Source organism: Cherax quadricarinatus, chromosome 1, assembly GCF_038502225.1.
Source record: "Cherax quadricarinatus isolate ZL_2023a chromosome 1, ASM3850222v1, whole genome shotgun sequence".
NCBI lineage: Eukaryota > Metazoa > Arthropoda > Malacostraca > Decapoda > Parastacidae > Cherax > Cherax quadricarinatus.
The window spans coordinates 1350973-1363287 of record NC_091292.1 but is presented as its reverse complement, the minus strand read 5'-3'; positions in this window follow the sequence as shown (position 1 = coordinate 1363287).

Sequence of the window (12315 nt, the reverse complement as noted above, 5' to 3'; positions counted from 1 at the left end):
TTCTGCATAATATTTACACCACACATTGCCCTTAGACAGGACATCTCCACTGCCTCCAACCGTCTCCTCGCTGCTGCATTTACCACCCAAGCTTCACATCCATATAAGAGTGTTGGTACTACTATACTTTCATACATTCCCTTCTTTGCCTCCATAGATAACGTTTTTTGACTCCACATATACCTCAACGCACCACTCACCTTTTTTTCCCTCATCAATTCTATGATTAACCTCATCCTTCATAAATCCATCCGCCGACACGTCAACTCCCAAGTATCTGAAAACATTCACTTCTTCCATACTCCTCCTCCCCAATTTGATATCCAATTTTTCTTTATCTAAATCATTTGATACCCTCATCACCTTACTCTTTTCTATGTTCACTTTCAACTTTCTACCTTTACACACATTCTCAAACTCATCCACTAACCTTTGCAATTTTTCTTTAGAATCTCCCATAAGCACAGTATCATCAGCAAAAAGTAACTGTGTCAATTCCCATTTTGAATTTGATTCCCCATAATTTAATCCCACCCCTCTCCCGAACACCCTAGCATTTACTTCTTTTACAACCCCATCTATAAATATATTAAACAACCATGGTGACATTACACATCCCTGTCTAAGACCTACTTTTACCGGGAAGTAGTCTCCCTCTCTTCTACACACCCTAACCTGAGCCTCACTATCCTCATAAAAGCTCTTTACAGCATTTAGTAACTTACCACCTATTCCATAAACTTGCAACATCTGCCACATTGCTCCTCTATCCACTCTATCATATGCCTTTTCTAAATCCATAAATGCAATAAAAACTTCCCTACCTTTATCTAAATACTGTTCACATATATGCTTCAATGTAAACACTTGATCTACACATCCCCTACCCACTCTGAAGCCTCCTTGCTCATCCGCAATTCTACATTCTGTCTTACCTCTAATTCTTTCAATTATAACTCTACCGTATACTTTTCCTGGTATACTCAGTAAACTTATTCCTCTATAATTTTTACAATCTCTTTTGTCCCCTTTCCCTTTATATAAAGGAACTATACACGCTCTCCGCCAATCCCTAGGTACCTTCCCCTCTTTCATACATTTATTAAACAAAAGTACCAACCACTCCAACACTATATCCCCCCCTGCTTTTAACATTTCTGTCATGATCCCATCAGTTCCAGCTGCTTTACCCCCTTTCATTCTACGTAATGCCTCACGTATCTCCACCACACTTACATTCTGCTCTTCTTCACTCCTAAAAGATGGTATACCTCCCTGGCCAGTGCATGAAATTACCGCCTCCCTTTCTTCCTCAACATTTAAAAGTTCCTCAAAATATTCTCGCCATCTACCTAATACCTCCCTCTCCCCATCTACTAACTCCCCTACTCTGTTTTTAACGGACAAATCCATACTTTCCCTAGGCTTTCTTAACTTGTTTAACTCACTCCAAAATTTTTTCTTATTTTCATTAAAATTTCTTGACAGTGCCTCTCCCACTCTTTCATCTGCTCTCCTTTTGCACTCTCTCACCACTCTCTTCACCTTTCTTTTACTCTCCATATACTCTGCTCTTCTTATAACACTTCTGCTTTGTAAAAACCTCTCGTAAGCTACCTTTTTCTCTTTTATCACACCCTTTACTTCATCATTCCACCAATCACTCCTCTTTCCTCCTGCCCCCACCCTCCTATAACCACAAACTTCTGCCCCACATTCTAATACTGCATTTTTAAAACTATTCCAACCCTCTTCAACCCCCCCACTACTCATCTTTGCACTAGCCCACCTTTCTGCCAATAGTCGCTTATATCTCGCCCGAACTTCCTCCTCCCTTAGTTTATACACTTTCACCTCCCTCTTACTTGTTGTTGCCACCTTCCTCTTTTCCCATCTACCTCTTACTCTAACTGTAGCTACAACTAAATAATGATCTGATATATCAGTTGCCCCTCTATAAACATGTACATCCTGGAGCCTACCCATCAACCTTTTATCCACCAATACATAATCTAACAAACTACTTTCATTACGTGCTACATCATACCTTGTATATTTATTTATCCTCTTTTTCATAAAATATGTATTACTTATTACCAAATTTCTTTCTACACATAGCTCAATTAAAGGCTCCCCATTTACATTTACCCCTGGCACCCCAAATTTACCTACTACTCCCTCCATAACATTTTTACCCACTTTAGCATTGAAATCCCCAACCACCATTACTCTCACACTTGATTCAAAACTCCCCACGCATTCACTCAACATTTCCCAGAATCTCTCTCTCTCCTCTACACTTCTCTCTTCTCCAGGTGCATACACGCTTACTATAACCCACTTTTCACATCCAATCTTTATTTTACTCCACATAATCCTTGAATTTATGCATTTGTAGTCCCTCTTTTCCTGCCATAGCTTATCCTTCAACATTATTGCTACTCCTTCTTTAGCTCTAACTCTATTTGAAACCCCTGACCTAATCCCATTTATTCCTCTCCATTGAAACTCTCCCATCCCCTTCAGCTTTGTTTCACTTAAAGCCAGGACATCCAGTTTCTTCTCATTCATAACATCCACAATCATCTCTTTCTTATCATTTGCACAACATCCACGCACATTCAGACTTCCCACTTTGACAATTTTCTTCTTCTTATTCTTTTTAGTAATCTTTACAGGAAAAGGGGTTACCAGCCCATTGTTCCCGGCATTTTAGTTGACTTTTACAACACGCATGGCTTACGGAGGAAAGATTCTTATTCCACTTCCCCACGGATATAAAAGGAAAAGTAATAAGACCAAGAACTATTAAGATAAAATCAAAGAAAACTCAGATGAGTGTGTATAAATAAACATGTACATGTATGTGCAGTGTGACCCACGTGCAAGTAGAAGTAGCAAGACATACCTGTAATCTTGCATATTTATGAGACAGACAAAAGACACCAGCAATCCTACCATCATGTAAAACAATTACAGGCTTTCGTTTTACACTCACTAGGCAGGACGGTAGTACCTCCCTGGGTGGTTGCTGTCTACCAACCTACTACCTATATATATATATATATATATATATATATATATATATATATATATATATATATATATATATATATATATATATATATATATATATATATATATTAATCATCGTCCCATGGTCCAACGTTTTAAGTTTCTGCCTTGCCTCAGAATTTACCCCTATTATATATTGCTAGTCCTGCAACATTGCAAAGCTCCTGATGAGACACAGAGTGTGAAAGATCTTGAGCTAAAGATTCCCATCCCCATGTGGCTTTTTCTTCATTGTTATGATTGCGTATTTGCGACTGCATTGCTACTTGAGCAAGACTCCATCAGGCATTGAGCAAGATCGGAGAAAATCAACTTTAAAAACTAGATCTAAACAAAAGCTAAACATTACACTAGTATTGTAATAACTTTGTATTACAGCTATGACAATTATATGTTTGGACTACAAAGGACTGGTAATTCAATAGATTTCACATCTTTTAACTTTGTGGAAAATTGCATTTTTCTGAATGTATCATTATGTACATAACAGTAAATGAATAAAAATAATTATTTATCAGTTAGACAAGTAGGAATTTGGGACACCTAGGTCGCAAAAAATGTCCCCCTTCGATACCTACCACTGTCACATCCACAAGTTGCTCTGGACCTATTAATTACAAATGAAATATGTATCACCAGGAATGCTGGTAAATATATAAATTTGTGGACTGTATATTATAATTAATAAATGATTATCTATATACACAGATCACAACATAATTGAGGTTCAGACATGTATGCGTGGAGCCCCAGACCGACATAATGAGACTAGTCACGAGGCAGCATTCACCAAATTCAACTTCAATAACAAAAACAAAGTGGGACCAAGTAAACCAAGTCCTAACCGATATAAGCTGGGAAGATATACTAAGCAACACAGATCCCAACTTATGCCTAGAACAGATTAACTTGGTGGCACTCGATGTATGCACAAGGCTTATTCCTCTAAGAAAAAGGAGGAGTAGATGTAAAATAGAAAGAGACAGGCGCTCCCTTTACAGGCGACGGAAAAGAATAACAGAGAGGCTAAAAGAGGTCAATATATCTGAAATGCGTAGGGAGACACTGGTCAGAGAAATAGCAAGCATCGAACTTAAGCTAAAGGAATCTTATAGGAGTCAGGAATCGCGGGAAGAACTAAAAGCCATAAATGAAATCGAAAGAAACCCAAAGTATTTCTTCTCCTATGCCAAATCAAAGTCGAGAACAACGTCCAGTATTGGGCCCCTACTTAAACAAGATGGGTCCTACACAGATGACAGCAAGGAAATGAGTGAGCTACTCAAGTCCCAATATGACTCAGTTTTTAGCAAGCCGCTAACCAGACTGAGAGTCGAAGATCAAAATGAATTTTTTATGAGAGAGCCACAAAATTTGATTGACACAAGCCTATCCGATGTTATCCTGACGCCAAATGACTTCGAACAGGCGATAAATGACATGCCCATGCACTCTGCCCCAGGGCCAGACTCATGGAATTCCGTGTTCATCAAGAACTGCAAGAAGCCCCTATCACGAGCCTTTTCCATCCTATGGAGAGGGAGCATGGACACGGGGGTCGTCCCACAGTTACTAAAAACAACAGACATAGCCCCACTCCACAAAGGGGGCAGTAAAGCAACAGCAAAGAACTACAGACCGATAGCACTAACATCCCATATCATAAAAATCTTTGAAAGGGTCCTAAGAAGCAAGATCACCACCCATCTAGAAACCCATCAGTTACACAACCCAGGGCAACATGGGTTTAGAACAGGTCGCTCCTGTCTGTCTCAACTATTGGATCACTACACAGGTCCTAAATGCACTAGAAGATAAAAAGAATGCAGATGTAATATATACAGACTTTGCAAAAGCCTTCGACAAGTGTGACCATGGCGTAATAGCGCACAAAATGCGTGCTAAAGGAATAACAGGAAAAGTCGGTCGATGGATCTATAATTTCCTCACTAACAGAACACAGAGAATAGTCGTCAACAGAGTAAAGTCCGAGGCAGCTACGGTGAAAAGCTGTTCCACAGGGCACAGTACTCGCTCCCATCTTGTTCCTCATCCTCATATCCGACACAGACAAGGATGTCAGCCACAGCACCGTGTCTTCCTTTGCAGATGACACCCGAATCTGCATGACAGTGTCTTCCATTGCAGACACTGCAAGGCTCCAGGCGGTCATCAACCGAATCTTTCAGTGGGCTGCAGAAAACAATATGAAGTTCAACGATGAGAAATTTCAATTACTCAGATATGGTAAACACGAGGAAATTAAATCTTCATCAGAGTACAAAACAAATTCTGGCCACAAAATAGAGCGAAACACCAACGTCAAAGACCTGGGAGTGATCATGTCGGAGGATCTCACCTTCAAGGACCATAACATTGTATCAATCGCATCTGCTAGAAAAATGACAGGATGGATAATGAGAACCTTCAAAACTAGGGAGGCCAAGCCCATGATGACACTCTTCAGGTCACTTGTTCTATCTAGGCTGGAATACTGCTGCACACTAACAGCATCTTTCAAGGCAGGTGAAATTGCTGACTTAGAAAATGTACAGAGAACCTTCATGGCGCGCATAACGGAGATAAAACACCTCAATTACTGGGAGCGCTTGAGGTTCCTAAAACTGTATTCCCAGGAACGCAGGCAGGAGAGATACATGATTATATACACCTGGAAAATCCTAGAGGGACTAGTACCGAATTTGCACACGAAAATCACTCACTACGAAAGCAAAAGACTTGGCAGACGATGCAACATCCCCCCAATGAAAAGCAGGGGTGTCACTAGCACATTAAGAGACCATACAATAAGTGTCAGGGGCCCGAGACTGTTCAACTGCCTCCCAGCATACATAAGGGGGATTACCAACAGACCCCTGGCAGTCTTCAAGCTGGCACTGGACAAGCACCTGAAGTCGGTTCCTGACCAGCCGGGCTGTGGCTCGTACGTTGGTTTGCGTGCAGCCAGCATCAACAGCCTGGTTGATCAGGCTCTGATCCACCAGGAGGCCTGGTCACAGACCGGGCCGCGGGGGCGTTGACCCGGAACTCTCTCCAGGTAAACTCGATACATAGCAGGAGAATATCTTAAAATCACTCACCAATTTGACTGGAGATTAATGTGTATTATACCCAGAAAACCTCACTGTCTAAATTTATGAAATTACTGGCCAGAATTAAACATAAACAGACTTATCTGAGGTTCCTGGAGCCGTGTTGTCCAGTCGCCTGATACTCAAATTATGCAGGAATGCACATCCAACAATTTCGCCTCCTATTTGAGAGGTGTCAGCCCAATTTTAACCTCTAGAGCACGAAAAATTCGTCCCATTCGCTCTAAGCAGCAACAGCCTGGTTGATCAGGCTCTGATCCACCAGGAGGCCTGGTTACAGACCGGGCCGCGGGGGCGTTGACCCCCGGAACTCTCTCCAGGTAAACTCCAGGTAACGTTCTGTTCAATTCAAAACCAAGATGGCGAGTCTCGTCTGCCCAGACGCAGGCTTTCCGTTTTCTATCATATAAATATTATTAAATATAGTATGGCCATCTATTTACATATAAATACTGAATTTCTGGAAAATATATACAGTATTTTCCACAAACTTCATGAGACATTGTGTAGGGAATTTAGATTGAAATATAACTAACTCATTTGGGGTTAAATTCTTACAACTATATTTTGTTAGTTTTTTTTAAGAGAAGTTACTATTGTTTATGAAAGTAATTGGGAAATAAAGAACTGATCTGTTATTAGTAATTTTTTGATTCTGGAGGCTGCGATACAGGATCTGGACTGCTGGTACTTGTTTGGAGCTGCCAAATAAATTTTAATGATCCAAGAATTCCTCCTGCAGATCTTCTGGAACACTATAAACATCTGCTGTGAATGAATTCCTGATGCAAGATGATGACCAATCTCTTGTCCTATCCACTTCGGGAAAGTATCGTTGGAGTTCATCCCGCAGCTTCCGTAAATGATCGAGAATTAGCATTCGAATGATTTCTCCCCGATCATGGCATCCAGGCATCGATACTGAGCTAAAGCCTTCATCATGCTTTGGTGAGAAAATAGATTTACAGCGTTTCCATGCAGCTGAAGATTCAGTTTGCTCAAGATTCCAGATATATCGACTAGATACGCAAGTTGTAGATTCGACTCCATCAACATATTTCGGAATTCCTCTTCCCCCATGAGCATGAAGAAATAAATCCTCTCTGTTGAGTACGATCTCTGCTGACAGCCACCATGCAGCAGTGGTGAACAGTAACATCAGAATTGGAACCCATGTGGCAAAATATTTTGAAGACAGCCAATGATTTAATGTAATTAACCGCCTTCATCAAACCCTTTTGTCATTGGAGCTCGTTGTTTCACCATCATTTAGAGGTCTGAGCTTGAGTCCAGCATGGCAGGTGCACCATCAGTGGTGATACCCACAAGACTGACCCAATCCAAACCATGTTCTTCAAAGAAATTATTTGTAATTTCGAACACATTCTCAGCGATTGTGATGATATCAAGAATCTTACGTAAAAAAATCTCATCTTTGAAGTTTGTCTCATGTATGTATCGTGCGAACACCAGTAGTTTAGAACACACTGTGACATCAATCGATTCATCCAATTGTATATCAACAAACAATGGGACTTCTCTACTCCATACACAACTTGGTCACTGATGTTCTGTGATATATAATTTATCAGTCTCAATACTGTGTCATTAGAGACAGATACATAAGCTAGCTTCCTCGCCAAGGACAAGCCGCACCATCTCTGGCACAGGGGACCACAAGTTCCTTTACAATCGTATGAGGTTTCTTGACTTCTGCAACTTTGTATATACTACAGGAAGCGCACCTTGTATTCCTTGTCTTTTCGAAGAATACACTTGTTGAGTGGAGGAGCTGCCGCTTCCCATCTGATAACCGCCGCTTAAAATAATCTTCATCTAGCTTTTGCAAGTTGGGGTGACACTTTTCTATATGAAGTTTCAGCTTAGCTTGTTCCCTCGAGTCATTCCACAAAACTTTGAAACAAATAAAACTGTCTGGATAATCAACGCCCTCTTTTTCAGATTCTTACTACAATATGTACTTTAAATTATTAAAATATGGGCAATTCTGGTTTAATTTAATTACAAACAACACTGTGAAGATAAGATTTTTAACCCTGGAGGGTTAGCCACCCAGGATAACCCAAGGAAGTCAGTGCGTCATCGAGGACTGTCTAACTTATTTCCATTGGAGTCCTCAATCTTGTCCCCCAGGATGCGACCCACACCAGTCGACTAACACCCAGGTACCTATTTGCTGCTAGGTGAACAGGACAACAGTGTAAGGAAACGTATCGAAATGTTTCTGCCCGCCGGGAATCGAACCCGGGCCCTCCGTGTGTGAGAGGGGAGCTTTAGCCACCGGGCCTGACAGGCTGACGTTATCTTTGGAAATGGCAACAACTGAAAAGGAGCCCATCCTGGTTTAAAGGTTAACCAGCTTTTATTCTAAATTATCCTGTCTATGCTTATAACTATATAAATAGACAATGTTCCAGTGGACCGCCACAAAAGTTAGTCTCCATGGACCACCAATTCACTACTCCAGACTGTGGCTGGCGTTAAAACGTCTAGCGTGTTCGCTAGACACTTAACACTATTTGTCATGGTGATGCAGTGTTCTAGAGAGACGCAAGTTTAGTTGGCTTCCTGGGAGGCTGCCTAAAGTCTCGGGTTCGAGTCTCGACCAGTCACAGTATTGGTCTTGGCTTTAAAACGAAATAATGCTGCTCCAAGGTGGGTAGAGTCACACCTGTGTGTGACTACCTATTGTACCATTTGTGTGACGCCACTTATGTTACTTTGAATGAGGACAGTACATATACCACTTATGTGACTGCATTTAAGTTATTCAGTGACACTTTTACTAAAAATAGATTGCAGTTTCTTCGTTTTTTATTCTGTCATTATTAATGTAATATTTCCAAGTGTTTTTAGCATATCTTTTCTTGTACGCTTTAGTTCAGATTTTCTATATCGCAGTTATATTTTCATTATTAAGCGCTTGTTGAATTCTGTATCATTTTGTTGTATTTTGTGTTATTGTGTATATTACATAGTTCTCCAGGCCTCACGAAATCATAATGACATAGTTGTGAACAGACCACGGTACAGGTGGGGGACTGATGAATGTTACTGTAGCCAACTGGCCCAGTGGTTCACGCGCTGGCCTGGAGTTTTACTACTCGCTTGCCGCGAGTTCAATTCCCCACCCGTCCCCTGGTTTGATAGTTCTCCAGGATATTTTTGTACTATATTGTTTGAACTTGAGAGTTGTATTGATTTATGTACCAGTCAACAACATAAATGTCATTTTCAAACGTTTGATACTTAACCCATATACTTGCTGTTGGTAATGGATTGAATTAAAGTGGCTACGAATATCACTTTGTTTCAATAACATAAGAACATAAGAACATAAGAACGAAGGAACACTGCAGAAGGCCTACTGGCCCATGCGAGGCAGGTCCAAGTCTCCTACCGGCTTAAGCCAATGCACCCAACCTAGTCAGGTCAGGTCACATTGACTTAAGGGAGGAACACGGCAACCGACCTGTTAGCACAAGCTATCAGGTCTAACTCACACCCACCCACATCTACTCATGTATTTATCCAACCTATTTTTAAAGCTACACAACGTTCTGGCCTCTATAACGGTACTTGGGAGTTTGTTCCACTCATCCACAACTCTATTACCAAACCAGTACTTTCCTGTATCCTTCCTGAATCTGAATTTTTCCAACTTAAAACCATTGCTGCGAGTCCTGTCTAGGCTAGATATTTTCAGCACACTATTTACATCCCCTTTATTTATTCCTGTCTTCCACTTATACACCTCAATCATATCCCCCCTAATTCTACGTCTTTCTAGAGAGTGCAGTTTCAGGGCCCTTAGTCTATCCTCATAGGGAAGGTTTCTGATACATGGGATCATCTTTGTCATCCTCCTTTGTACATTTTCCAGAGAATTTATATCCATTCTGTAATACGGTGACCAAAACTGTGCAGCATAATCTAAATGAGGCCTAACCAAGGATGTATAGAGTTGAAGAACAACCTGAGGACTCCTATTATTTATGCTTCTTGATATGAAGCCAAGGATTCTATTAGCTTTATTGCGAACACTTATGCACTGTTGTCTTGGTTTCAGATTACTGCTAACCAGAACTCCTAAATCTTTTTCGCAATCCGTAATATTAAGATCTACATTATTTAGTTTATATGTGGCATGGTTATTGTCCTGTCCAACATTTAGAACTTTGCATTTGTCTATATTAAACTGCATCTGCCACTTCTCCGACCACTGCATCAGTCTATTCAAATCTTCCTGGAGTGCTCGAATGTCCTCGTCAGAATGAATTCGACGGCCTATTTTGGTGTCATCGGCAAACTTGCCGATGTCGCTCTTTATGCCCTCATCTATGTCGTTTATGTAGATTGTGAACAGCAGGGGGCCCAACACTGACCCCTGTGGAACACCGCTCGTGACGCTTCCCCACTCTGATTTCTCCCCATTTATGCAAACTCTCTGCTGCCTATTTGTCAACCATGCCTCTATCCAGGAAAAAATTTCTCCTCCTATTCCATGTGCTTTAATTTTCCTCAATAGTCTCTGATGTGGGACCCTGTCAAAAGCCTTACTGAAGTCCATATACACAATATCATATTCATTACCATGATCTACCTCCTCAAATACCTTAGTGAAAAAAGTTAATAAATTCGTAAGGCAGGAACGCCCCTTTGTAAAACCATGCTGAGATTCGTTGATTAATTTATGCTTTTCAAGGTGGCTACGAACTGCCTCGGCAATTATTGATTCCATAAATTTTCCCACTATGGAGGTTAGGCTTATTGGTCTATAGTTCGAAGCTAAGGACCTGTCACCTGTTTTGAAAATAGGTATCACATTTGCCATTTTCCACTTATCTGGCACCATGCCAGTTTGTAGTGATATGTTGAAAAGATTAGCCAAAGGTGTGCTAAGCTCCTCTTTACATTCCTTTAGAACCCTTGCATACAGTTCATCAGGGCCTGGGGATTTGTTAGGTTTTAATTTATCTATTTGCCTAAGGACCATGTCACTTGTGACCCTAATAGTGCACAGTTTATTATCGTCCTGTTCTACATAATTTATCATTACTGGAATATCGCTGGTATCCTCCTGTGTAAAAACTGAGAGGAAGTATGTGTTAAAAATTCTACACATTTCCTTATCACTGTCAGTGAGCTGACCCGAGGAACTTTTGAGTGGGCCTATCTTGTCCCTGATCTTACTTCTGTATACTTGAAAGAATCCTTTTGGGTTAGTCTTCGATTCTCTTGCAACTTTAACCTCATAATCTCTTTTTGCTTTTCTAATTCCCTTTTTTATTTCTCTCTTTAACTGAATATATCGATTTCTTAATTGCCCCTCTCCTCTTTTGATTTGCCTATATAAGCCTCTCTTTTGACCAATCAGATATTTTAATCTATTGTTCATCCATTTAGGATCATTTTTGTTTGATCTGATTTCCCTATTTGGAACATAATTTGACTGAGCAGCTAGAACTATGCCCTGGAAAGCATCATATCGGCAACCATCACCACCTACCTGACCCTTAGTCAGGTCATTCCAGTTCAGCCCACCTAAGTAATTTTTCAGTCCTATGAAATCAGCCAAGCGAAAGTCAGGGACGGAGACTTGATTGCCATTATTAGGGGAATTCCATGATATGTTAAAACTGAGTGATTTGTGATCACTTTCTCCAAGCTCATCATTAACCTCAAGATTATTAATTAGTGTTTCCCTACTGGCAAGAACCAAGTCAAGGAGGTTATTTCCCCTAGTTGGCTCTGTCACAAACTGTTTTAAAAAACAATCCTGGATCGTATCAAGAAAGTCACCCGACTCTAAATTTCCTGTCAAATTGCTCCAGTCAATCTGTCTATAGTTGAAATCTCCCATTAGCACAACATTTTCGTATGTAGATGCCTTACGAATTTCGTCCCATAGAAGTTTACTGCACTCCCTATCAAGATTTGGGGCCCTGTAAATCACACCCAAAATTAGTTTTTCTCGGCCCTCGAGAAGCTGTAACCATGACCTGTTCTATTGTCTTTATTTATAACTTCATGCTGAATGCCTTTTATACATTTAATGTTTCCAACCCTAGTGTTGCAACCTGCTTGTTTCCCACACACACCCATA